This window comes from Humulus lupulus, chromosome 9, assembly GCF_963169125.1.
Source record: "Humulus lupulus chromosome 9, drHumLupu1.1, whole genome shotgun sequence".
NCBI classification, from domain to species: Eukaryota; Viridiplantae; Streptophyta; class Magnoliopsida; order Rosales; family Cannabaceae; genus Humulus; species Humulus lupulus.
In genome coordinates, this window is record NC_084801.1 from 107,439,682 (window position 1) to 107,467,068 (window position 27,387).

At 36.7% G+C, this 27,387-nt stretch overlaps 1 pseudogene; it reads left to right on the forward strand.

Moving 5' to 3' along the window:
- Nucleotides 1–3,274: 3,274 nt before the first annotated feature.
- Nucleotides 3,275–4,774, forward strand: LOC133800974 (ureide permease 1-like; annotated as a pseudogene).
- Nucleotides 4,775–27,387: the final 22,613 nt, after the last annotated feature.

The following is a 27,387-nucleotide window of genomic DNA, read 5'->3' on the forward strand; positions in this document are numbered from 1 at the left end:
TTGAAAAGCATGGTGGATTAAAACAAAAAAACCTTCACAAAAAACTATATCTAACTATAAATATAATCTCATAGTCAAATACATAAAATACATAAAGTCAAAGTCATAAACAAACATGTGTCTAATTTTCTACACGTAATTTTTGAGTTAGGCAAGTCAACCCTGTAAACAACCCATTTATTATACAAGTTAGAAACCTCAACTTAAAACTAATTCAACCCCCTTATAATTAAAATCCAAACTGGCAAACTTAATGCAAGTTTCAAGTCGTATTATCATGTTTGACCTATTTTGCGACCTTCAATCTTGATCAAAAAGTGGTCAGAAATCAACTATATCTCAGATAAAGTGTTTTTCCTCTACCTGTGATATTCTTCTATCTTTCCCTACAATCTCTATTCTGTAACAAAGGAAAACACTTGATACCTATGGGAACCAAGATATAGAAACATTTTAAAGTTAGATACTTATAGTCTAAAGAAGAAGAAACTAAAGAAAGCATTAATATTCATGTACAGAGTCATTCGTTACAGCTATACTTGAAAGATATCTTTGTGATATTACAGCTATACTTATACTAGATAAAGTACATTCATATTGTTTTATGCATAATTTTATGAAATATATGAATATTGCATCTGGTCTAGGATTTCTTTTTCTTCTGTTGTTATAGATTATGACTGGTCTGGGATTTAGATGTGTATATATATTTAAGAAGTATGAATATTTCACATGCTCTTGTATTGCTGGTATGTTTTATTCATTAGATTTTTGTTTTATGAAGTATTCATGGTTCCATATGGTTAGTTAATATTGTTAGTCATGGGTTTATGTTAATTAGTTACTGCTATTATTTTGTTAGTTTTTCACTTCATGAAGACCTTAAAATAATAATATAAACAGATAAGTATGTATCATTTAAGAAAAGACTGTAAGCTTGTTGTTGTGGTGGCAAGAACTTTTACTCTGTTATGGGATAGTGTATTTTTTTTCAACTATAATAATATTAATAATTGAGTTATTATTATTATTATTATTTAACAATTGAAATTGCAGACAACCTGGCTAGGTTTGAATATGCAAGGATTTGACTATAATGTAAAGAAATATTGATGAATCTCACAGCCAAGTAAAGAAATTTGTATGGATTCTCAGTTTTCATATCCACCACGACATCATTTTCTTTGCTCTTTTAACTGTTAACTGAAATATATTCAATAGGACCCTATTAATAATCACTATTCTCTGCTATGATTATTTGTGTGTGTGGTGCACAATGTTTTAGTACTGCTGTAAAAGCAGCCACGAATAGATGACACTGTATCTGTTTTTGTTTCGTTTTGGCAAAGTTTGCTTAATCACTCTAAATGCATAATGAGTTTCTTAATGTTTGACAATTCAGCCCTTAAAAAAAAGATATCAAGTCCTTAAGTTCTATAAATAGTAGCAATTAGTTCCTTATTGTTTATTTTTTTCACAAATTTCATAATTTATTGAGAAAAAAATTATTTAATCCTAAACTTTAGAGATCATAGAAGACAAGGTTGATGGCTGCATATATAAGAATATATAATCATCTTTGTTATATTATAGTTAATTAAGTCTCCTTGAAATGTTATTGGAATGAAGATAAGAAAATTCACTTGTGCCATTTTCAATTACTTTGAAAAGTTGTCTGATAACAGATTCATTCAATTATGCCTCAAACGGGACCCAATTGAAACCCAAGAAGCACCTACTTCTTCTAAGCTAGTAAGCTTCTCTTCCGTCTTCTTCACCAGATGATATCTTAATATAATATAACACATAAAGGAATATATAGATTGCCATGTTCTGTTTATCCAATTTATTAGAATTATTTTGCTCTTTCCTCCTTTCAAGACAATTTTCAATAAGTTAATGGCCTTTATTATAATTATTTAGTTAATATATTTATATATTTTATATATGTTGATCTATTCATGTGGATAAGCAAACCATGCTTGTTTGTGTCTCTCTTTGTTTGTTCAATAATGGTGTTATTAAAAGCATTTCTTATAGTGATCGAAAAAGTCTTTGACTATAGTATTAATCCTTCTAAATTTGTAGGAAATAGAATATTTCCCACTTAAAGTAATTTACCTGAACAAAATACACTGAACAAATAGTTTACCTGTGGTAGTTGTACTTGACCTTTCATTTGGGCTTGCTTGATGTATTGTATTTGAGTACCTTAAATTTGTGCTTATTTGTGGCAGTCATACTCGGTCCTTATGTGTATTTGGTACCTTGATATTTTTAGGAATGAAACGAATTGGATCTCTTTCTAATTTTATTTGGTGCCTACTTTTGCAGAATTTAACATTCATGTGATTTCTAAATACTATGAGTTAACTATATTCATGTGGTTTTCAAATACTTTTGCACATGTAGTTAGTTAGCTCTAACTGTAATATAGGTTCAGCTATAGTTAGTAGATTAGTGTGGTTAGTTTCCTGTTAATCACTTCTTGGTTTCCAGCTCTTTTTTCCCCCTCTTTGTATCTTTGTACTATTCAGCTATAAATAATAAAGTCCCATATCTTTGGTACATTTACAGAGATCATTTTATCCAATTCATTTTCTATTAAGAACTCTTATGTGTGTGTGATGACAGCGATCACAAAGGGGGGCCTGTTTGGAAGTATGAAATGCTATTATTTAATCACAAAGGAATGTTGATGATACCATGTAGTACAGTGTGATGGTGCTCCTTCCTATGATGATACCATCTAGATAATGACCACCATTGATTACTAAGCCATGCCAAAGGCTTTTGTCATATTTTTTTGGCCTATGTAATTTTTAGAGATTACCCCCAAAACAGAAGCTTCTGTTCTCCTTTTTATTTTTTTTATTTTTACCCTAACAGAGGTGAAAATCAATTTAGCAGAGGTGAAAATCAATTTATTTTTATAGAAGCTAGAAGCTAAAAGTTAGATAAGAAAATGAGATAAAAATATTGCTAGACAATTTTATTGTGACAATCTTGTCTCCATGAAGTTTAATAAAAAGGTCCAATAATTATGAGACATATCTAGAATCCATTCTTTTTTGTTTTTCCTCTTCTTTTTTTATATAATTCTTTTGGCTGCTCCTTCTCATGATTAATTCAGTATTGATTATATTTTTTAGCTCATTACAAGTGTTGAATCACAAATATTCAACACTTGCATATATTTAGATAAAGTTTGTTCATTCATTCTCTATTCTCTTTGATGAATGTGGTGCTATTTGGAGAGACCAGTGATAAGGAACACAACATAATGAAAATTTAATCTGTTTGCCATAATGGAGTTGTATTGTATTGTATGTATTTGGTTTCGATTCATGTTAGGGTGATTGGTGCAGGATAATTGGCCTTCTGTGATGTTTGCAATGGCAGGAGGGGTGGTACTTAGCCTTGGAAATCTCTCAACTCAGTATGCTTGGGCTTTTGTTGGCTTATCAGTCACAGAAGTGATCACTGCAAGCATAACAATTGTTATAGGTCCTTTCTTTCATTCTCTCTCTCTCTCTCTCTCTGACCATTTCTAAATGTTGATGTTGTCTATGTTGCTCTTATAGATACTGAATTTTTTGCTTCTATTGCGATCTTTAATGGTGACAGGAACAACATTGAATTACTTTTTAGACAATGGAATTAATAGAGCCGAGATCCTTTTCCCTGGTGTGGCTGCTTCTTGATTGCAGTTTGCCTTGCTTCTACTGTCCACTCATCTAATGCAGCTGATAATAAAGAAAAGCTTGAAGGTTTTTCATCTAAAGAGGGGTATGTTTCATTCATTAAATGTTAAGGTTATCAAAGAATTATCTTGTTTTTATTCATTTTTAAAAATAAAATCATCGAGCTTGTTGAGTGATGCAATTTTTACTTAATTGTTTTGTTTGATGGTGCACTTAAGGATAATGAGAATGAGCAGAAAACTAGTTGTACCACTATAAATTGCACTATAAAAGACAATAATTTTTAGTATGGAAAATCAATTAAAATTCTCACATTTAGATGAAAAGTGATAATCTTGTGTTGCAAAAATACTACACAACAATATTTGGACGTTCATCACCAAACATTCAAATCCAAACATCTCAGATTCTCTATCACATTTAATAATTATAACTCTTGCTACAGGTGTTTGGGAAAAGCACTCTCATTGGACTGTCCATATGTTTCTTTGCTGGTGTTTGCTTTTCTCTATTCTCACCAGCATTCAACTTGGCAACAAATGATCAATGGCATACATTGAAAGATGGGATTCCTCACTTGGTTGTCTACGCTGCATTCTTTTACTTCTCAGTATCTTGTTTTGTCCTTGTGCTGGACTTACCCAAATCATCATTCAAGGCTTAAATGAATGACTGGAATGGGAGAGGCTGGGCCTTAATGGCCGGTCTGCTCTGCGGGTTTTGCAATGGTCTCCAATTCATGGGAGGCCAAGCTGCAGGGTATGCTGCAACAGATGCTGTTCAGGTTGGCTCAAATATATTATTTTGTCTTGATTCCAACTTCTCTTTTGTGGGATAAACTTTTTTGTGCAAAATTTCAACTGAAAAAAATGTGCATCACATACTAATATGGACTTTTTTGGGGTGGTGATTGGCAGGAACTTCCACTAGTAAGCACTTTATGGGGAATTCTTTTGTTTGGAGAATACAGAAAATCATCAAGAAGAACATATATATTGCTAGTAAGTATGTTGTCTATGTTTATTGTTGCTGTTCCTGTTCTTATGGCATCATCAGGGCATCGAAAGTAGGAGTCAGCTGCATACACAACCCTTTGCCTTTGTTTTTGGGTAGTGTTTTGTGTAAATTGGCCTGTGGTTTGATAATACCGATGAGGATAAATTAACAAACTATACGAGAAGCTGTTGGTTCAATTGATAGTATTATGATAGTATTATTTGATTGATTTGATAGGGAAGATGAGAAAGACAAAATGATAATGGGGCCAATTTGAATTAATATTATGCTCATTACAAGTGTCCTCTCTTGTAAATAATTTCCATAGCATTTTTCTTGAAGTAATTTGTGATGCTAGATAATAACAATAAAATATTTCTTTGTTTATTTTGCAGATGTGACAGGCGAAATAGAAAAGGATACTTAATTTTGAAGGCTTTGTGTTGGGCAGTTGTAGAATATTTTGTGCTGAAAGTAGTAACTTTTCAATATGTTGAATATTTAAGACTACTTGAATACTTTAAGAACATTTTGTTGTTGATGACAGTGTTGAATGTTTTAAACTAATTTGTGGATTGTTAATATAATGTTGAATGTTTTTACTATTTGTTATTTGAAAATCAAGTTCATTTCTTCATAAATTTCTCTCAATTATTCCTATACTGTGGCCATCGGCGCTTTTTTTTTCGACATTTTTTGATATTTTGAGAAAATAAAACCGGGAATTCTTTCGTCTCGAAATTCAAATCTATTTATTATTTAATAGATATTATTTATTTGCAAAAAAGCTCTTTCGTGCCTTTATCGAAAGGCTTCAATTTGAAGCAATTTATATATTTGGAAACAATATTCTATATAATAGTCTATTTTATTTCTTCATTCAATTTAATTTGAAGTGGACTCTTTCTTATTTGATGATGCTAGTATATATTAGAAAGCTAATTTTAATTATATAAAAAAATTAAAATATAATAGAATAAATTAGTGTTATATAAATGAATATATAATGAGAATTTAAACTTATCTAAATATTAAAATAATACGAAAAATGTGTTATAATATCTATTACAATAACACTTTTTATAAGTAAAGAATTTTGTTATGCAAACTTCATTATATAACACAAATAATGTGTTATACTAAAGTGTAGTATAACACAAAAATGTGTTATACTAAAGAGTATTATAACACAAATTTATAAGTATTGAAATGTGTTAGATAATTGAGTATAAATAATATAATTAAACACTTATCTATTTATTAAAATACCACAGAAAGTGTGTTATCGTTGACAGTATAATATGATGAGGACACCAAGACCCAAGTATCAAGCCAAGTTCCAGTTGGTCCAGTGACGAGGGCACGAGCCAAGAGATTCAAGGAAGAACTTAACAGCCTAGTCCACAAAGTCCTAAAACAAGAGGAGACCGTGGTCAACATTGAAGGAGAACAAAGACTTGTCTTACTCATCAAAGTTGACTGAGTTTAGGAGCTTCATGAGTCTTATTGTATTTGTCATTTTAATTTATTTACGTTATTGTTGTTATTTGGTGATGAGGACACCAAGACTCAAAATCCAAGTCAAGTTCCAGTTGATCCAAGTCAAGAGGGGAGGAATGATGAGGACACCAGTTTAGGAGCTTGATCAATATTTAGCTTCTTGTAATGAGTCTTTTTATTTTTAATCACGTTTTTTTAGTCTTTGTTTATTTTGTGATAAGTCAAACATTTGACTTGTGTGAGTCCAATAGTCCTCTTGTCTTTAATTTCGGTTTTCATGAGGAAGACAAAAGGCTTGTCTTTAATTTCGGTTTTCATTAGGAAGACAAAGGGGCTGCCCTTAATTTTTCGGTTTCATTAGGAAGACCAAGGGTCTTGTTTTCATGTAATTTTTGTCCTTATAAGGACTGCCAAAACATTTGGAAAAATCAGATTATGTTGAAAGAAATTGTGAGTTTATTTCTTCTTGAGTTCTTGAAGAAACTTTTGAACTTATCAAGGAGATTCCTTGTGGCGTTCATCCTGACTTATCAAACGGATTCCATCCCCGTTTGTGGCGTCTTCCTCATACCAAGGTTCGTGCTTGGCTAAGCATTGGGTCGCGGTTCCATTCCAATCTCGTGTGTTCTTGGTGGCTGTTCCATATTTGGTGTCGGGTTTCGTCACACTTGTTGGCGTGGTTCGTATCAGTTGGTATCAGAGATTAGGATCATCCGGTTTGGCCTATCCTTTTTTTTCATTTGTGTTCTATTCGTATTTCAATTTTAGGGTTTCTGAAATCAAAAAAAAAAAAAAATCTATCTATTCGTGTTCTTGATTTTCTTAGTCTTTGTTCTTGTTTTCCTTCTAAAAATCTGAAACCATTATAGTTAATCTCTTTATTCCAGATTGTTTCTTTGTTCAAATCGTGTTCTTAATCCTTGTTCCAATTGTTTGTTGTGAAATCAGAAACTATTCTAGAGCTTGTTGAAATCGTGAATTAGGGCTTTGAGTTTTTTTCTCTTGTTCTAATTGTAGAATCTGAATTTTCATTGAGTTTCTAGTGCTGTTTTGTTTTGAAATCCGAATTTTGCCTTGGGTTTCTTGTTCTTGTTGTGAAATCCGAAATTGGTATTGATCATTCCCTTGTTTCAATTGTGTCCCTGGTTTCCATTGGTTTCTTTATTTGTTGTGGAATCCGAGACTGTTATAGTGCCACAAATTAGTTTGGTTTTGATCTTATTGTTTGAATCACAGATTAGATTTTGGGAATATTGGTTTTCTGTTATTGGGATTGTTCTTGAATCTGTTATAGTACCACAGTTTGCTTGGTTTTCGGATTGGTTCTTTGGTGTTCAAATTTTTTTTTCTTTTCAAAAATTGAGTATCTGGGTTATCAAATTTGAGAGATAAAAAAAAAAAAGGAAGAAAGGAAAGGAAAAAAATCAAGAGGATCCGAACCTAAAAAAAAAAAAAAAAAAAGAGTCTGGAAACCTGTCTTAAAAATTTTTGTTCTAATCTTGTTCCTTATGGTCTAGAGGCCTTTTGACCAAAACCCCACACAAGTGTTCCAAAAATCATCATTTTTCGTCATTTTCACCAGTTTTCATCGGTGTTCGTTTGGTTTGTTTGGTTGGATTTGCTGCTTGAACCTCCATATCACCGTTTCATTAGTTTTCAAAGAGCTTAAAGAAGAAAATAGAGTGGAAAAAGGCAGAGGAGTGAGCTTATTTGAGGGTAAAAGCCATCATTGAGTGCAAACACGAGTGTACTTGAGTGACCATTTTCTTTGAGTGAAACACGTGAGGGAGTGCAGTGAGGTCCTTTCTATAATTGTCTAACCTTATTGTTTTGCAGATTCTCCATCATGTCACAAAATCCAGAGAAAGATGCAAGCAATGATAATCCACCACCTGAGGTTCCGAATCTACAAATACAAGCATTAATTGGGGAGATGCGAAGGATGATGAGGGTGGAGTGTGAGCAGATACATGAGAGGTTGGATAGGGTAGAAGAGGGAACGCAATGGAGGGCACGGAGGAACAGGGTGCAACAACGGGATGTTGAGGGTGAAAGAGAGTTTGATGGGGGCGATTTAGAGGAAGAATATGATAGGATGTCAGAGGGTAACCATAGGAGGTATGGCCGAGATAGAGAAGCTAGGAACTGGGTAGACAATAATTTGGGAAATATCAAGATGAGAATCCCCGCCTTTCAAGGCAAGAGTGATCCTGAGGCATACCTTGAGTGGGAGAAGAAAATGGAGTTGGTTTTCGATTGTCACAACTACTCTGACATGAAGAAGGTAAAACTAGCTGTCATTGAATTTACTGATTATGCTATTGTTTGGTGGGATCAGTTGTGCATTAGTAGGAGGCGAAATGGAGATCGTGCCATTGACACTTGGGAGGCTATGAAGAGGGTGATGAGGCGACGGTTTGTACCATCTCATTATTATCGAGATCTATACCTTAAGTTGCAGGGTCTTCGTCAAGGTTCCAAGAGTGTTGATGAGTATTACAAGGAGATGGAGATGGCTATGATTAGAGCCAATGTGGAAGAGGATCGGGAGGCAACAATGGCAAGGTTTTTGAATGGGTTGAACCGAGAGATTGCTAATCCAATTGAGCTACACCATTATGTGGAATTGGAAGATTTGGTGCATATGGCAATCAAAGTTGAGAGGCAGCTCAAGAGGGGTAGTACAAGTGCAACACCTTGGCGGTCGAACTATCCAAAGAAGGAAGAAGACCAACCTACTTCATCCTTTACACCAAAACCAGCCACGACCCCTCAAGGTAAAACAGCCCCTACTTCGTCCCGTTCTAGTGAAATAAAGTGTTTCAAATGTCAGGGGCGAGGACACATAGCTAGCCAATGTCCAAACAAGAGAGTTATGGTGATTCGAGAAAGTGGCGAGCTCGATTCTGAAGATGAAGATGATCTTGCTGGCATGCCACCATTGGAAGATGCTTCTATCGATGATGAAGAGTATGGGCCAGAATCTGGTGAGATGCTTGCACTAGTCACACGACGAGCCTTGAATTTCCAAGCAAAAGAAGAGGAAGAAGAGGTGCAGCGGGCGAACATCTTTCACACTCATTGTCATGTGAAAGACAAGGTATGTAGTGTGATGATTGATGGAGGTAGTTGTACTAATGTTGCTAGTTCTTCCATGGTTGAGAAGCTGGGGCTCCCAACGCTTAAACATCCTTGTCCATACAAGTTGCAGTGGTTGAATGATAGTGGTGAAGTGAGGGTTACAAAACAGGTGCTGGTATCATTTCGAATTGGCAAGTATGAGGATGAGGTATTGTGCGATGTGGTTCCCATGCAAGCTGGACACCTCCTTCTAGGAAGGCCTTGGCTATTTGATCGGCGAGTCCAGCATGATGGCTTCACCAACAAGTACTCATTCACGTTCCGTCAACGAACAATCACTCTAGCTCCATTGACGCCAAAGCAAGTATATGAAGACCAAGTGAGGTTGCAAAAATTGAGTGAGCAAAAGAAGGAGAGTGAAAAGATGAATGATAGTGAGAAAAAAGAGAGACAAAGAGAGAAAAGGGTCGAATCAAGTGAGAGAGAAAAGAAAGAGAAGAGTTCGATCAATGAGGGAAAATTCGAGAGAAAACAAAGTAATTTTTATGCAAAAAAAAGTGAGGTTAAGGAGGCTCTTTTAAACACTAACCAACTTGATGCTAACAAGGGTCGTCACAAGCAGGTTTTTGATCCCGGTGATTGGGTATGGTTACATATGAGGAAAGAGCGATTCCCAGCACAAAGACGTTCCAAATTGCTACCTCGAGGAGATGGGCCGTTTCAAGTGCTAGAAAGGATCAATGAAAATGCCTACAGACTCGATTTACCAGGTGAGTATACTGTTAGTGCTACTTTTAATGTTTCTGATTTGAGTCCTTTTGATGCAGGTAACGATTTGAGGTCAAATCTTTCTCAAGAGGGGGGGAATGATGAGGACACCAAGACTCAAAATCCAAGTCAAGTTCCAGTTGATCCAAGTCAAGAGGGGAGGAATGATGAGGACACCAGTTTAGGAGCTTGATCAATATTTAGCTTCTTGTAATGAGTCTTTTTATTTTTAATCACGTTTTTTTAGTCTTTGTTTATTTTGTGATAAGTCAAACATTTGACTTGTGTGAGTCCAATAGTCCTCTTGTCTTTAATTTCGGTTTTCATGAGGAAGACAAAAGGCTTGTCTTTAATTTCGGTTTTCATTAGGAAGACAAAGGGGCTGCCCTTAATTTTTCGGTTTCATTAGGAAGACCAAGGGTCTTGTTTTCATGTAATTTTCGTCCTTATAAGGACTGCCAAAACATTTGGAAAAATCAGATTATGTTGAAAGAAATTGTGAGTTTATTTCTTCTTGAGTTCTTGAAGAAAATTTTGAACTTATCAAGGAGATTCCTTGTGGCGTTCATCCTGACTTATCAAACGGATTCCATCCCCGTTTGTGGCGTCTTCCTCATACCAAGGTTCGTGCTTGGCTAAGCATTGGGTCGCGGTTCCATTCCAATCTCGTGTGTTCTTGGTGGCTGTTCCATATTTGGTGTCGGGTTTCGTCACACTTGTTGGCGTGGTTCGTATCATTTGGTCTTTCTTTATTTTTGTGATAAGTCAAACATTTGACTTGTGTGAGTCCAATAGTCCTTTTGTCTTTAATTTTCGGTTTTCATGAGGAAGACAAAAGGCTTGTCTTTAATTTCAGTTTTCATTAGGAAGACAAAGGGGCTGTCCTTAATTTTTCGGTTTCATTAGGAAGACCAAGGGTCTTGTTTTCATGTAATTTTCGTCCTTATAAGGACTGCCAAAACATTTGGAAAAATCAGATTATGTTGAATGAAATTGTGAGTTTATTTCTTCTTGAGTTCTTGAAGAAACTTTTGAACTTATCAAGGAGATTCCTTGTGGCGTTCATCCTGACTTATCAAACGGATTCCATCCCCGTTTGTGGCGTCTTCCTCATACCAAGGTTCGTGCTTGGCTAAGCATTGGGTCGCGGTTCCATTCCAATCTCGTGTGTTCTTGGTGGCTGTTCCATATTTGGTGTCGGGTTTCATCACAAAGTTGGTGTAGTTCGTATTAGTTGGTATCAGAGCTTAGGATCATCCGGTTTGGCCTATCCTTTTTCATCTTTTTTTTTCTATTCAATTCGTGTTCTTATATTAGGGTTTCTGAAATAAAAAAAAAAATATCAATTCGTGTTCATCTAGTCTTGTGTTTCTATTCTAGAGCTTGTTAATTTCAATTGTTTCCTTGTTTGAAATCCGAGCCTAGGTTCATACGGTTTGGCCTATCTTTTTTTTTTCCCCTTGTTTTTTCCATTTCGTTTCTTTGTTCAAATATTGGAATTGAATTAGGGTTTCTGAAATTTCCCCTAATTTGTTTTCTTTTTGTTTCTAAAATCGTGAATTAGGGTTCTTAATGTGAATTAGGGCTTTGAGTTTTTCTCTTGTTCTAATTGTGGAATCTGAATTGTCATTGAGTTTCTCTTGCTGTTTTGTTTTGAAATCAGAATTTTGCCTTGGGTTTCTCTTGTTCTTGTTGTGAAAACCGAATTTGGTATTGATAACTCCCTTGTTTCAATTGTGTCCCTGGTTTCAATTGGTTCCTTTATTTGATGTGGAATCCGAGACTATTATAGTGCCACAAATTATTTTGGTTTTGATCTTATTGGTTGAATCACAGATTGGATTTTGGGAATATTGGTTTTCTGTTATTGGGAGTGTTCTTGAATCTGTTATAGTACCACAGTTTGCTTGGTTTCCGGATTGGTTCTTTGGTGTTCAAAAAATTTTCTTTTCAAAAAATTGAGTATCTGGGTTATCAAATTTGAGAGATAAAAAAAAAAAAAAAAAAAAAGGAAGAAAGGAAAGGAAAGGAAAAGGGAAGGGGATCCGAGAGCAAAAAAAAAAAAAAACCCCTCTTAAAAAATTTTGTTCTATTCTTGTTCCCCATGGTCTAGAGGCCTTTTTGCCAAAACCCCACACAAGTGTTCCAAAAAATCATCATTTTTCGTCATTTTTCACCAGTTTTCGTCGGTGTTCGTTTGGTTTGTTTGGTTGGATTTGCTGCTTGAATACTCCATATCACTGTTTCATTAGTTTTCAAAGAGCTTAAAGAAGAAAATAGAGGGGAAAAAGGCAGAGGTGTGAGCTTATTTGAGGGTAAAAGCCATCATTGAGTGCAAACACGAGTGTACTTGAGTGACCATTTTCTTTGAGTGAAACACGTGAGGGAGTGCAGTGAGGTCCTTTCTATAATTGTCTAACCTTATTGTTTTGCAGATTCTCCATCATGTCACAAAATACAGAAAGAAATGCAGGCAATGACGCTCCACCACCTACAGTTCCAAATCTACAAATTGAAGCTTTAATGGGGGAGATGAGGAGGATGTTGAGGGAGGAGTGTGAGCAAATACATGAGCGGTTGGATAGGGTAGAAGAGAGGGCACAACGGAGACCAAGGAGGAATAGGGTGCACCAAAGGGAGGATGAGAATGAAGGGGATTTAGAAGGGGTAGTTTCTGATGATGAGTTTGATAGGATGTCGACGGGTAACCATAGGAGGTATGGTGGGAATAGAGAAGATAGGAACCAGGTAGATAATTATATGGGGAATATCAAAATGAGAATCCCGGCATTTCAGGGGAAGAGTGATCCTGAAGCATACCTTGAGTGGGAGAAGAAAATGGAGCTAGTTTTTGATTGTCACAACTACTCCGACATGAAGAAGGTAAAACTTGCTGCCATTGAGTTTACTGATTATGCTATTGTTTGGTGGGATCAGTTGTGCATCAACAGGAGGCGGAGTGGAGATCGCCCTATTGACACATGGGAGGCCATGAAGAGGGTGATGAGGCGACGGTTTGTACCATCTCATTATTATCGAGATCTATACCTTAAGTTGCAGGGTCTTCGTCAAGGGTCCAGAAGTGTTGATGAGTATTACAAGGAGATGGAGATGGCTATGATTAGAGCCAATGTTGAAGAGGATCGGGAGGCAACCATGGCAAGGTTTTTGAATGGGTTGAACAGAGAGATTGCTGACCCAATCGAGCTACACCATTATGTGGAATTGGAGGATTTGGTTCATATGGCAATCAAAGTTGAGAGGCAGCTCAAGAAGGGTAGTTCAAGTTCGAGGTCAAGACCGAGCCCACACAATCCAAGTACAACACCTTGGAGGTCGAACTATCCAAAGAAAGAAGACCAACCCACTTCATCATCTACACCAAAACCAGCCACCACAGCCACGCCACCTCAAGGTAAAAAAACTCCTACTAAGTCTCATTCTAGTGAGATAAGGTGTTTCAAATGTCAGAGGAGAGGACACATTGCTAGCCAGTGTCCAAACAAGAGAGTCATGGTGATTCGAGAAAGTGGAGAGATAGATTCTGAAGATGAAGATGATCTTGTTGACATGCCACCATTGGAAGATGCTTCTGACAATGAGTATGGACCAGAATCTGGTGAGATGCTTGCACTAGTCACAAGGCGAGTCCTGAATTTGCAAGCAAAAGAAGAGGAAGAAGAGGTGCAGCGAAAGAACATCTTTCACACTCGTTGTCATGTGAGAGACAAGGTATGTAGTGTCATTATTGATGGAGGTAGTTGTACTAATGTTGCTAGTGCTTCCATGGTTGCCAAGCTGGGGCTTACAACGCTTAGGCATCCTTGTCCATACAAATTGCAATGGCTGAATGATAGTGGTGAAGTGAGGGTTACAAAACAGGTGCTAGTCTCATTTCGAATTGGCAAGTATGAAGATGAGGTGTTGTGTGATGTGGTTCCCATGCAAGCTAGACACCTCCTTCTAGGAAGGCCTTGGCAATTTGATCGGCGGGTGCAGCATGACGGCTTCACCAACAAGTATTCATTCACATTCCGTCAACGAACAATCACTCTAGCGCCTTTGACACCAAAGCAAGTGTATGAAGATCAAGTGAGGTTGCAAAAATTGAGTGACAAAAAGAAAATGAGTGAGCAAAAAGAGAATGAAAAGATGAATGAGAGTGAGGAAAAAGAGAGACAAAGAGAGAAAAGTGTGGAATCAAGTGAGAGAAAACAAAATAATTTTTATGCAAAAAAAAGTGAGGTTAAGAGAGCATTGTGTACAAAACAGCCCATGATTTTACTCATGTATAAGGAGGCTCTTTTAAATACTAACCAACTTGATTCTTCGCTGCCAAGTGTTGTTGTGTCTATTTTGCAGGAATTTGAGGATGTGTTTCCTGAGAAAGTACCACATGGTTTGCCACCTGTTCGAGGAATAGAACATCAAATTGATTTTGTTCCAGGTGCTTCCATCCCAAACCGACCAGCCTACAGAAGTAATCCTGATGAAACAAAGGAATTGCAAAGGCAAATTGAAGAATTGATGGAGAAAGGGCATGTGAGAGAAAGCATGAGCCCTTGTGCTGTTCCAGTGATTCTAGTTCCCAAGAAGGATGGAACATGGAGGATGTGTGTTGACTGTCGAGCCATCAACAATATAACGGTAAAATATCGACATCCCATTCCTCGTTTAGATGACATGTTAGATGAATTGCATGGTTCTTGTGTGTTTTCCAAAATTGATCTTAAAAGTGGGTATTATCAGATACGTATGAAAGAAGGGGATGAGTGGAAAACTGCTTTTAAAACTAAACATGGATTGTATGAGTGGTTAGTCATGCCATTTGGACTAACTAATGCACCTAGCACTTTCATGCGCTTAATGAATCATGTATTGCGTGCTTTCATTGGAAAATTTGTGGTTGTTTATTTTGATGATATTCTTATTTATAGTAAGAATTTGCATGACCATGTTTTGCATTTGCATTCTGTTTTGGATGTTCTTAGGAAACAGAGTTTATATGCTAACCTCAGTAAGTGTACTTTCTGCACCGATAAGCTTGTTTTCCTAGGCTTTGTTGTAAGTGCTACAGGTATTCAGGTGGATGAAGAAAAGATCAAAGCCATCCAAGAGTGGCCGACCCCTACAACTATAGGTAATGTTAGAAGTTTTCATGGACTTGCTAGCTTCTACAGGAGGTTTGTGAAAAATTTTAGCACCATCGCCGCACCACTTACAGAAGTTATAAAAAAGAATGTGATATTTAAATGGGGTGAAGCTCAAGAGGAGGCATTTCAGCTACTGAAATACCAGCTTACTCATGCTCCTTTACTTGCTTTGCCTAACTTTTCTAACACTTTTGAAGTTGAATGTGATGCTTCTGGAATAGGTATTGGCGCTGTTCTTATGCAGGATGGGAGACCGCTTGCATACTTTAGCGAAAAGCTAAGTGGGGCTGCCCTCAATTACCCTACCTATGACAAAGAATTGTATGCACTAGTGCGTGCTTTAGAAACATGGCAGCACTATTTGTGGCCAAAGGAGTTTGTGATTCGCACAGATCATGAATCCTTGAAACATTTGAAAGGCCAACATAAGCTCAACAAGAGACATGCCAGATGGGTTGAGTTCATTGAGACATTTCCTTATGTCATTCGCTATAAACAAGGTAAGGAGAATGTGGTTGCTGATGCCCTTTCTCGCAGGTATGCCCTAATCTCCACTCTTGATGCTAAATTACTTGGGTTTGAACACATAAAGGAGCTATATTTTGCTGACCATGATTTTGGGGAAATTTATGGTGTTTGTGAAAAATCTGCTGAAGGAAAATTTTATAGGCATGAGGGTTTCTTGTTTAGGGAGCATAGGTTGTGTGTACCAAATTGTTCTTTGAGAGATTTGCTAGTTAGAGAGTCCCACGGGGGAGGGTTGATGGGACATTTTGGAGTTGCTAAGACCCTAGTTATGTTGCAAGAGCACTTCTTTTGGCCCCACATGAAACGAGATGTTGAACGAATTTGTGGTAGGTGTGTCACTTGTAGGCAAGCTAAATCAAGAGTTCATCCAAATGGCCTTTACACACCCCTACCTATCCCTAGTTCACCATGGGTTGACATTTCAATGGATTTTGTGTTGGGTTTACCTAGAAGTAAGCGTGGGAGGGATTCAATCTTTGTGGTTGTAGACAGATTTTCTAAGATGGCTCATTTTATTCCTTGTCATAAAACTGATGATGCCTCTAACGTTGCAGATTTGTTCTTTAGGGAGATTGTGAGATTACATGGTATGCCTAGAACAATTGTATCAGATAGGGATGCTAAGTTCTTAAGCTATTTTTGGAAAACATTGTGGGGAAAACTTGGGACAAAACTATTATTTTCTACTACTTGTCACCCTCAAACCGATGGTCAAACAGAAGTAGTTAATAGGACCCTGTCCACCTTGTTGAGGGCTATCATAAGTAAAAATATTAAGACTTGGGAAGATTGTTTGCCACATGTTGAGTTTGCTTATAATCGTTCAATGCATTCTGCTACTAAATTTTCACCATTTGAAATTGTTTATGGTTTTAATCCTCTAACTCCTTTGGATTTATCACCTTTACCTGTTTCTGAGCATTTGAATTTAGATGGCGAGAAGAAGGCAGAATTTGTGAAGAAAATCCATGAGAGGGCGCGACTCAACATAGAAAGAAGGACTGAACAATACATTAAGCAAGCTAACAAGGGTCGTCATAAGCAGGTTTTTGAGCCCGGTGATTGGGTATGGTTACACATGAGGAAAGAGCGATTCCCAACACAAAGGCGTTCAAAATTGCTACCTCGAGGAGATGGTCCATTTCAAGTACTTGAAAGGATCAATGACAATGCCTACAGACTCGATTTACCAGGTGAGTATAATGTTAGTGCTACTTTTAATGTTTCTGATTTGAGTCCTTTTGATGCAGGTGACGATTTGAGGTCAAATCCTTCTAAAGAGGGGGGGAATGATGAGGACACCAAGACCCAAGTATCAAGCCAAGTTCCAGTTGGTCTAGTGACGAGGGCACGAGCCAAGAGATTCAAGGAAGAACTTAACAGCCTAGTCCACAAAGTCCTAAAACAAGAGGAGACCGTGGTCAACATTGAAGGAGAACAAAGACTTGTCTTACTCATCAAAGTTGACTGAGTTTAGGAGCTTCATGAGTCTTATTGTATTTGTCATTTTAATTTATTTACGTTATTGTTGTTATTTGGTCTTTCTTTATTTTTGTGATAAGTCAAACATTTGACTTGTGTGAGTCCAATAGTCCTTTTGTCTTTAATTTTCGGTTTTCATGAGGAAGACAAAAGGCTTGTCTTTAATTTCAGTTTTCATTAGGAAGACAAAGGGGCTGTCCTTAATTTTTCGGTTTCATTAGGAAGACCAAGGGTCTTGTTTTCATGTAATTTTCGTCCTTATAAGGACTGCCAAAACATTTGGAAAAATCAGATTATGTTGAATGAAATTGTGAGTTTATTTCTTCTTGAGTTCTTGAAGAAACTTTTGAACTTATCAAGGAGATTCCTTGTGGCGTTCATCCTGACTTATCAAACGGATTCCATCCCCGTTTGTGGCGTCTTCCTCATACCAAGGTTCGTGCTTGGCTAAGCATTGGGTCGCGGTTCCATTCCAATCTCGTGTGTTCTTGGTGGCTGTTCCATATTTGGTGTCGGGTTTCATCACAAAGTTGGTGTAGTTCGTATCATAATAACACATCTGTATAACAATGATAAAGTGTTATGTAAAGTACCCTGACCTACGATAACATAGTCGGTCTTAACACATCAAAAAGTGTTATGGTATGTTTTGATAACACATTTTTGGTGTTATTAAAAGCATTTTTTCTTGTAGTGCCCCTTACTTTCCCCCTTTCAGGTAAACCGTAGAGTTTCTCTCTGGCACGCGCTGTGATGTGGGGAGTTTCGATGTCTGAGTATGTATGGCATGAGGTTTCCTATGAACGAACAAACGATCAATATGAGCTCCGAGATTAAAAGAACTAATGTTGTGAATTTTATTTTCAATTACGTCAGTGGGACTTATTTTTTCTAAATATTGCATAAAGACAAATTATTTATTTTCAACTATTGGGCCCAAACTTGCACATTTTATCAAGGCCCCACTGAGCTTTTCCTTAAGTGGTATTTATATAATATTTATGAGTTGAGTGACGTTTTTCTATAAAGTAATAAATTAGGGTGCTTTACAAATTTTGGGAATTCTACATTAATAAAAGTACTAAGTGGACGTAGGTTATTACAAGTTTGGGGCCGAACCACTATAAAAAATCTTGTGTCATTTATTATATTCAAGTTCAGTTCTTATTTCATATCATTTATTTGACTCAGCGTCGTTGGCCAATTCGTGGGTCAACACTACTGTACACATATTTGAATTTATAGTGATTCAAGTGCTCCGAAGTTGAAAACAAAAAGTCGTGCACTGCTTCACCCATCTTTCTCTCTCTCTCTCTCTCTCTCTCTCTCTCTCTCTACGTGGTTATTTTATTTTGTTTAATTTTAGTTTACTCTTTTAGTTTTGGATATATGTTTAGTTTTTTATGTATATTTTGAGTATATACTTTAAATTTTTTGTTGTTGTTTGGATTGATTTTGAGTGATTTTTTATTTTATTTTTTGTTTATGTTTAATTTATTTTAGTTAATTTTTTGTAGCATTTTCTTAGGTAAATTTTGGTTTGATATATAATTGAGTATTAATTTATTTTTATTATATGTTTGGTATATTTTTAGTTTGTTTTGGGTATATATATTTAAAAAAATGTGTTTTTTTGTAATTTTTTGAAGGTATTTATTTTAATTTATTTAGGGTAAATTTATAGGTTTTCTTAGGTATATTTTAGGTTAATGTCTAGTTGATTTCTAATTGTATATATTTAGGTATATTAATTTTTTTTTGGTGTATTTTTTAGTTTATTTATGACACATTTTAAAATACAATGGTAATTTTTTGAGGTTGGTTTCCTATTTCTTTAGTTTATTTCGAGTATAAGTTCAATTGTTTCGAGATATATTTTTAGTTTATTTTTTACACATTTTAAAATATAAAAATTTTCAATGTTAATTTTTTTTATTATTTTTAGTTTATTTGTGGTATATGTTTAGTTGTTTTTTAGATATATTTTGATTTTATTTTTGACACATTTTAAAATGCAAGGATAAATTTTTCGATGTTTTTTAGTTTATTTTTTGTTGGTGCAATGGTTTGATATCTAATTGATTTGTAATTGCTTTTTTAACACTGTATTGTTGTGGGGTCACTGTTAAGTTGATTTTAAGTTATTTTTTTAACATTGTTTACTGTGAGGTTGATGTCTAGTTGAAACTGAATTTTTGTAATTATGATACTTTAGTATCATATTTTTTAAAACTTGAGTTAGTAAAATTGAAAAAAAAAAATAGGGGTCATAAAAATGTGTATTTATGACAAAAATCCCTCTATGAAGTGATAGATAAGCCATCTTTTTTTTTATAATTAAATTGTATTACTTTACATGAAGAAATGATTCATTCAGACACGACAACAGAATCAATGCATATACAATAAAACAGAGTATTAAGGCCATAAATAAACAGGAAGCCTAGGCAACGAAACATTGTCATATTCTGAAGAAATAGCCAATTTTTCTAGTGAATGAGCAATTGAATTACTCTGCCTATTACAATGCACAAAGGACATAGTATTAAACTGCAACTTCAGTACATTTGTAACGTCCCGGATTTGCTATTAAGGCTAAGTGCCTTAATTACTGTGTTAGGATGGCATAATCGGATTTATATGTGGAATTAATTGAGTATATGTGTGATTATGCGATATAAATGATTTATATGGTAATGTGAATGGTTATGCATGTTTATGTGTATTACATATGCATGTGGGCTTGTTTCTGTAAATTGGGGCATATTTGTAATTTTTGACCTGTTGAGGGTATATTTGTATTATGAATGCGTTATGAATGAGATCCCAGTGTTATGGGGAAACATTTGAAATGTGTTGTCCAAGGTGATCCCAGTGAACGGATTAGCGGAATAGTCACAACGGGGTTAAATACCTGGCTCAGTGTGAGCCTAGAGGTATTTTGGGAAACCTAGTGCGTATTCAGGATTTATCGGGTAACAGGTAGTTATTTGGTGATTAATTGGGTATGTCGGGATTAATCAGAGAATTATAGTGCAATTTGAGGATTACCAGGAAATGCAGCTAGTTATCATTTTTCCCTTGGAGGTTTCCTTGAAGGTTAATTGGGGCTAGGGGATAATTGGTCATTTGACCATATAATTAGAATAAGGCGTGACCCTTTGCTGAAGGTTTAGCCACTCTGTCATTACACTAGCTTTCTCCTTCTCTCCTTCTAATTTCTCTCTCAAGCTACGAAGTGATGAGGACACCAAGACTAAAGATCCAAGTCTAGTTCCAGTTGGTCCGATGACGGGGGCGCGAGCCAACAGACTCAGTTTAGGAGCTTGATGAGTCTTATTGTATTTTTTCATCCTGTATTTTTTTTATTTAGTCTTTGTTTATTTTATGAAAAGTCAAACACTTGACTTGTGTGAGTCCAAGAGTCTGTTTTTTGTAATTTTCAGTTTTCATTAGGAAGACAAAGGGCTTGTCTTTAATTTTCGATTTTCATTAGGAAGACAAAGGGCTTGTCTTTAATTTTCGGTTTTCTTTAGGAAGACAAAGGGGCTTGTCTTGATGTAATTTTCGGCTATATTAGGCCTTGTAAACGTTTGGGAAAATCAGATTATGATGAAATGAAATTTGTGAGTTTTTCTTCTTGAGTTCTTGAAGAAACTATTAGACTTATCAAGGGGTTCCTTGTGGCGTTCAACCTGACTTATCAAACGGATTCCCATCCCCGTTTATGGCGTCTTCCTCATACCAAGGTTCGTGCTTGGCTAAGCATTGGGTCGCGGTTCTTCATTCCAATTTCGTGTGTTCTTGGTGGCTGCCATATTTGGTGTCGGGTTTCACCACAATCGTTGGTGTGGTTCGTATCAGTTGGTATCAGAGATTAGGATCATCCGGTTTGGCCTATCCTTTACTTTGTGTTTTTCTTTCAATTTGTGTTTCTATATTAGAAAAAAAAAATTCATCATCTAGTCGTGTTTTGATTTCTTTGTCCTTGTTTCCTTGTGAAATCCAAAACTATTCTAGATCTTGTTAATTTCCTAATTTCATTTGTTTCCTTGTTTCTCTTTTTTTCGTTTCATTGTTCAAATCGTGCAATTGAATTAGGGTTTCTGAAATTTCCCCTAATTTGTTTTCTTTTTGTTTCTGGATTCGTGAATTAGGGTTCTTATTGTAAAAAACCGAATTTTCATAGAGTTCCTCTTGTTTTGTTGTGAAATCCGAATGTGCTTTGGGTTTCTCTTGTTCTAATTGTGGAATATGAATTTGCATTGGTTTTTTTTCTAGTTCATATTGTGAAATCCAAATTTTCATTGAGTTTCTTTTGCAATCCGAATTTTGCCTTGGGTTTCTCTTGTTCTTGTTGTGAAATCCGAATTGGGATTGAGTTCTCTAGTTCTTATTGTGAAATCTGAAATTTTCATTAAGTTTCTCTTGCTTTGCTTTTGAAATCCGAATTTTACCTTGGGTTTCTCTTGTTCTTATTGTGAAATCTGAATTGGGATTGAGTTTCTCTTGTTCTTATTCAATCCGAATTGGCATTGAGTTTTTCTCTTGTTCTTATTGTACAATCCGAATTTGGCCTTGAGTCTCTATTGTTCTTATTGTGAAATCTAATTTGACATCGAGTTTCTCTTGTTTTATTGTGAAATCTGAATTGGCAGTGAGTTTCTCTTGTTTTTCATTGTGAAAATCCGAATTTGCATTGAGATTCTCTTGCTCTTTTGTGAAATCCGAGTTGTTTTGTTTTCGAATCCAAGTCTGATTTTTTTTTTCTTGTGTCTTGTAACTGCGTTTGAGGATCAAGAGGAAAGAAAAGACAGAAAAGAAAGAAGAAGAAAAAAATCAAGAGGAACCGATCTAAAAAAAAAAAAAGTCTGGAAACCTCTCTTAAAAAATTTTGTTCTAATCTTGTTCCTTATGGTCTAGAGGCCTTTTGGCCAAAACCCCACACAAGTGATCCAAAAATCATCATTTTTCGTCATTTTTCATCAGTTTTTCTATGTTTGTTTGGTTTGTTCTGGTTTGATTTGCTACTTGAATCCTCCATGATATTGTGTGATTAGTTTTGAAAGAACTTAAAGAAGAATACGAGTGGAAAAAAGCAGAGGTGTGAGCCTATTTGAGGGTAAAAGCCATTGAAATTGAGTGAGTGAAACACGAGGGGATTTGAGTGAAAATATTGTTCGAGCGAAACACGTGAAGGAGTGTGGTGAGTCTTTTCTCCATATTATTCTAACCTTATTTTGCAGATTTCCATCATGGCACAAAATCCAGAGAAAAATGCAAGCAATGATATTCCACCACTTGAAGTTCCGAATCTACAAATGCAAGCACTAACGGGAGCAAATACATGAGAGATTGGATAGGGTAGAAGAGGGAACGCAATGGAGGGCACGGAGGAACAGGGTGCAACAACGGGATGTTGAGGGTGAAAGAGAGTTTGATGGGGGCGATTTAGAGGAAGAATATGATAGGATGTCAGAGGGTAACCATAGGAGGTATGGCCGAGATAGAGAAGCTAGGAACTGGGTAGACAATAATTTGGGAAATATCAAGATGAGAATCCTCGCATTTCAAGGGAAGAGTGATCCTGAAGCATACCTTGAGTGGGAGAAGAAGATGGAGTTGGTTTTTGATTGTCACAACTACTCTGAAATGAAGAAGGTAAAACTTGCTGCCATTGAATTTACTGATTATGCTATTGTTTGGTGGGATCAGTTGTGCATCAACAGGAGGCGAAATGGAGATCGTCCTATTGAGACTTGGGATGGTATGAAGAGGGTGATGAGGCGACGTTTCGTACCAGCTCATTACTATAGGGATTTATACCTTAAGTTGCAGGGTCTTCGTCAAGGTTCCAAGAGTGTTGATGAGTATTACAAAGAGATGGAGATGGCTATGATTAGAGCCAATGTGGAAGAAGATCGGGAGGCGACAATGGCAAGGTTTTTGAATGGATTGAACCGAGAGATTGCTAATCCAATTGAGCTACACCATTATGTGGAATTGGAAGATTTGGTGCATATGGCAATCAAAGTTGAGAGGCAGCTCAAGAGGGGTAGTACAAGTTCAAATCCGAGACAAATCCCACAAAATTCAAGTGCAACACCTTGGCGGTCGAACTATCCAAAGAAGGAAGAAAACCCTTTTACACCCAAGCCTAAAACCGAGCCAAAACCAGCCACCACAACCACAGCCCCTACTTCATCCCATTCTAGTGAGATAAAGTGTTTCAAATGTCAGGGGCGAGGACACATAGCTAGCCAATGTCCAAACAAGCGAGTTATGGTAATTCGGGATAATGGGGAGATAGATTACGAAGAGGAAGAAGATCTTGATGACATGCCACCATTGGAGGACGCTTCTATGGGTGGTGAGGAGTTTGGGGTAGAATCTGGTGAGATGCTTGCACTAGTCACACGACAAGCCTTAAATTTGCAAGCAAAAGAAGAGGAAGAAGAGGTGCAACGGGAGAACATCTTTCACACTCGTTGTCATGTGAAAGACAAGGTATGCAGTGTTATTATTGATGGTGGTAGTTGCACTAACATTGCTAGTTCTTCCATGGTTGAAAAGCTGGGGCTCCCAACGCTTAAACATCCTCGTCCATACAAGTTGCAGTGGTTGAATGATAGTGGTGAAGTGAGGGTTACAAAACAAGTGCTGGTATCATTTCGAATTGGCAAGTATGAGGATGAGGTATTGTGCGATGTGGTTCCCATGCATGCTGGACACCTCCTTCTAGGAAGGTCTTGGCTATTTGATCGGCGAGTCCAGCATGATGGCTTCACCAACAAGTACTCATTCACGTTCCATCAACGAACAATCACTCTAGCTCCATTGACGCCAAAACAAGTATATGAAGACCAAGTGAGGTTGCAAAAATTGAGTGATAAAAAAAAATTGAGTGAGCAAAACAAGGAGAGTGAAAAGATGAATGAGAGTGAGAAAAAAGAGAGACAAAGAGAGAAAAGGGTCGAATCAAGTGAGAGAGAAAAGAAAGAGAAGAGTTCGATCAATGAGGGAAAATTAGAGAGAAAACAGAATAATTTTTATGCAAAAAAAAAGTGAGGTTAAGAGGCTCTTTTAAACATGATGAGGACACCAAGACTAAAGATCCAAGTCTAGTTCCAGTTGGTCTGGTGACGAGGGCATGAGCCAAAAGACTCAGTTTAGGAGCTTGATGAGTCATTGTATTTTGTCATCTTGTATTTTTTTATTTAGTCTTTGTATTTTTTGTGAAAAGTCAAACACTTGACTTGTGTGAGTCCAAGAGTCCTTTTGTCTTTAATTTTCGGTTTTCATTAGGAAGACAAAGGGTTGTCTTTAATTTTAGGTTTTCTTTAGGAAGACAAAGGGCTGTCTTGATGTAATTGTCGCCTATATTAGGCCTTTGTAATCGTTTGGGAATGGCAGATTATGATGAAATGAAATTTGTGAGTTTTTCTTCTTGAGTTCTTGAAGAAACTATTAGAACTTATCAAGGGGTTCCTTGTGGCATTCAACCTGACTTATCAAACGGATTCCCATCCCCGTTTGTGGCGTCTTCCTCATACCAAGGTTCGTGCTTGGCTAAGCATTGGGTCGCGGTTCTTCATTCCCATTTCGTGTGTTCTTGGTGGCTGCCATATTTGGTGTCGGGTTTCACCACAATCGTTGGTGTGGTTCGTATCAAAACACTAACAAACTTGATGCTAACAAAGGTCGTCACAAGCAGGTTTTTGACCCCGATGATTGGGTATGGGTACACATGAGGAAAGAGCGAATACAAAGACATTCCAAATTGCTACCTCGAGGAGATGGTCCGTTTCAAGTGCTAGAAAGGATCAATGACAATGCCTACAGACTTGATTTACCAGGTGAGTATACTGTTAGTGCTACATTTAATGTTTCTGATTTGAGTCCTTTTGATGCAAGTGATGATTTGAGGACAAATCCTTCTCAAGAGCGGGGGAATGATGAGGACACCAAGACTAAAGATCCAAGTCTAGTTCCAGTTGGTCCGGTGATGAGGGCGCGAGCCAAAAGACTCAGTTTAGGAGCTTGATGAGTCTTATTGTATTTTTTCATCTTGTATTTTTTTATTTAGTCTTTGTTTATTTTATGAAAAGTCAAACACTTCACTTGTGTGAGTCCAAGAGTCCTTTTTTTGTAATTTTCGGTTTTCATTTGGAAGACAAAGGGCTTGTCTTTAATTTTCGATTTTCATTAGGAAGACAAAGGGCTTGTCTTTAATTTTCGGTTTTCTTTAGGAAGACAAAGGGGCTTGTCTTGATGTAATTTTTGGCTATATTAGGCCTTGTAAACGTTTGGGAAAATCAGATTATGATGAAATGAAATTTGTGAGTTTTTCTTCTTGAGTTCTTGAAGAAACTATTAGAACTTATCAAGGGGTTCCTTGTGGCGTTCAACCTGACTTATCAAACGGATTCCCATCCCCGTTTGTGGCGTCTCCCTCATACCAAGGTTCGTGCTTGGCTAAGCATTGGGTCGCGGTTCTTCATTCCCATATCGTGTGTTCTTGGTGGCTGCCATATTTGGTGTCGGGTTTCACCATAATCGTTGGTGTGGTTCGTATCAGGAAGTGTGGAAATTCTTGGGGCTCTTAATCTAGTGGTGAATCTGAGTTAGAATTGAGAATTGGAGGTAGCTAAGGAGAACCAACAGCTGAGAGGATTCGAATTCTGATGAGAGATTCAGAGGTATAAGCCCTTTACTTGTAACTTTCTATAATGTTCATGATGGATTAAGTTTCTAGGACCTTAAGTTGTAATTGCTATGTTTTAGAAGCTACAATTTGTTATCTACCGTGTATCTGAATTGCTGGAATGGTTTGGGTGGTCTACTTGGGATAAAAATGAGTTTGGAGTGGTTTTAGTGAAAATGGCAATTTATGAAATCGCTATTTTTCTGGGTTTGCAGGGTCGCGCTGTGGCTATTCTTGGAGCGCCGCGACCCTCATGAACTCAGAGGCCTAAGGGGTTTTGTAAACCGCCTTAGCGCCGTGGCGCTGGATAGGTTACGCTGCAGCGCGTGTCTAGGGAAATGAGGGCTCGAGCCCTCTAACTTGTAGAGGGTCGCAGCGCTTGCTTGGGGCACCGCGACTCAAATAGAGAACATTGGTCAATTAATATTTTTAAGCTCGGGAACTCAAATCTAGAGGCTCGGGAAGGATTCTACTTCCTGGTTTAGTAGAATTCGAGATCTTGAAGGCTAGAAACCTTGAAGCTCTTTAATAGTCTAAGTGAATGAGTGTTATCCATTATTGCTTTCTGACTAGGTTATACCGCTAGGGCTCAGGGATAGGGATCGTGCTCGGGATTGCCATACGCTATTTGCTTGGAAGTCGAGGTAAGAAAAATGTCTATTGTGTTTTATTAGTTATGCATTTATTGAAATAAATTAGTATATGTTGTACTGGTGAAGTAATCTTGCTGGGTCTTGGCTCACGGGTTCTCTATGGTGCACGCAATGGCAAGGAAAAGGTCGATCAACCATGACTTGGTGTTCATGGAGCAGTGCATACATGTTCGGCCTACCTGGAAGCCACGGTTAGGGTTCTTTTGAGGAGCATAGTATAATGTCTGATTTTGTCGCCTAGGTCGACTGTACAGTGAATTTTGAATTGTAAATATGTCTTAAACAATATTTTTGGATCCCAATGTAACTTTTTACGATCATAATGAAAGTTCAAATCTTTTATATGAAAGTTTTATTAAATGAGCCTTTGATTTAATTTAATTACACTTTTGGGTCTAACACATCGATTAGCGAGTCAAAAACATATTTTAAAACCACATGGTAACGACTCTAGGGTAGTAGGGCGTTACAACTTGGTATTAGAGCGTGTCAAGGTTTATGGTTCCTGGAGATTGACCGAACATGTACGCTCGTTGCCAAAGACAAGCTCAACTAAGGGTTGGTCAGTATTAAGTGAAATATTTGTCTAATTGCTTATCTGAATTGCCGTACTTGCCTGATTGATATATATAGAGCATGATGTGTGTATAATTCTAAGGCATGGCCCCTTTGATTGTTATAGTATTATGCTATGTGTATAGTGTCTTGGTTTGCTATTTGTGATTGATCAGTTCAACTTGAGGGTGGGAATAGATGAGAGTTACAATATGAAAGATTCCAGAAGCATTATCATGCAGTTTTCGAGGGAAGCCTGGAAC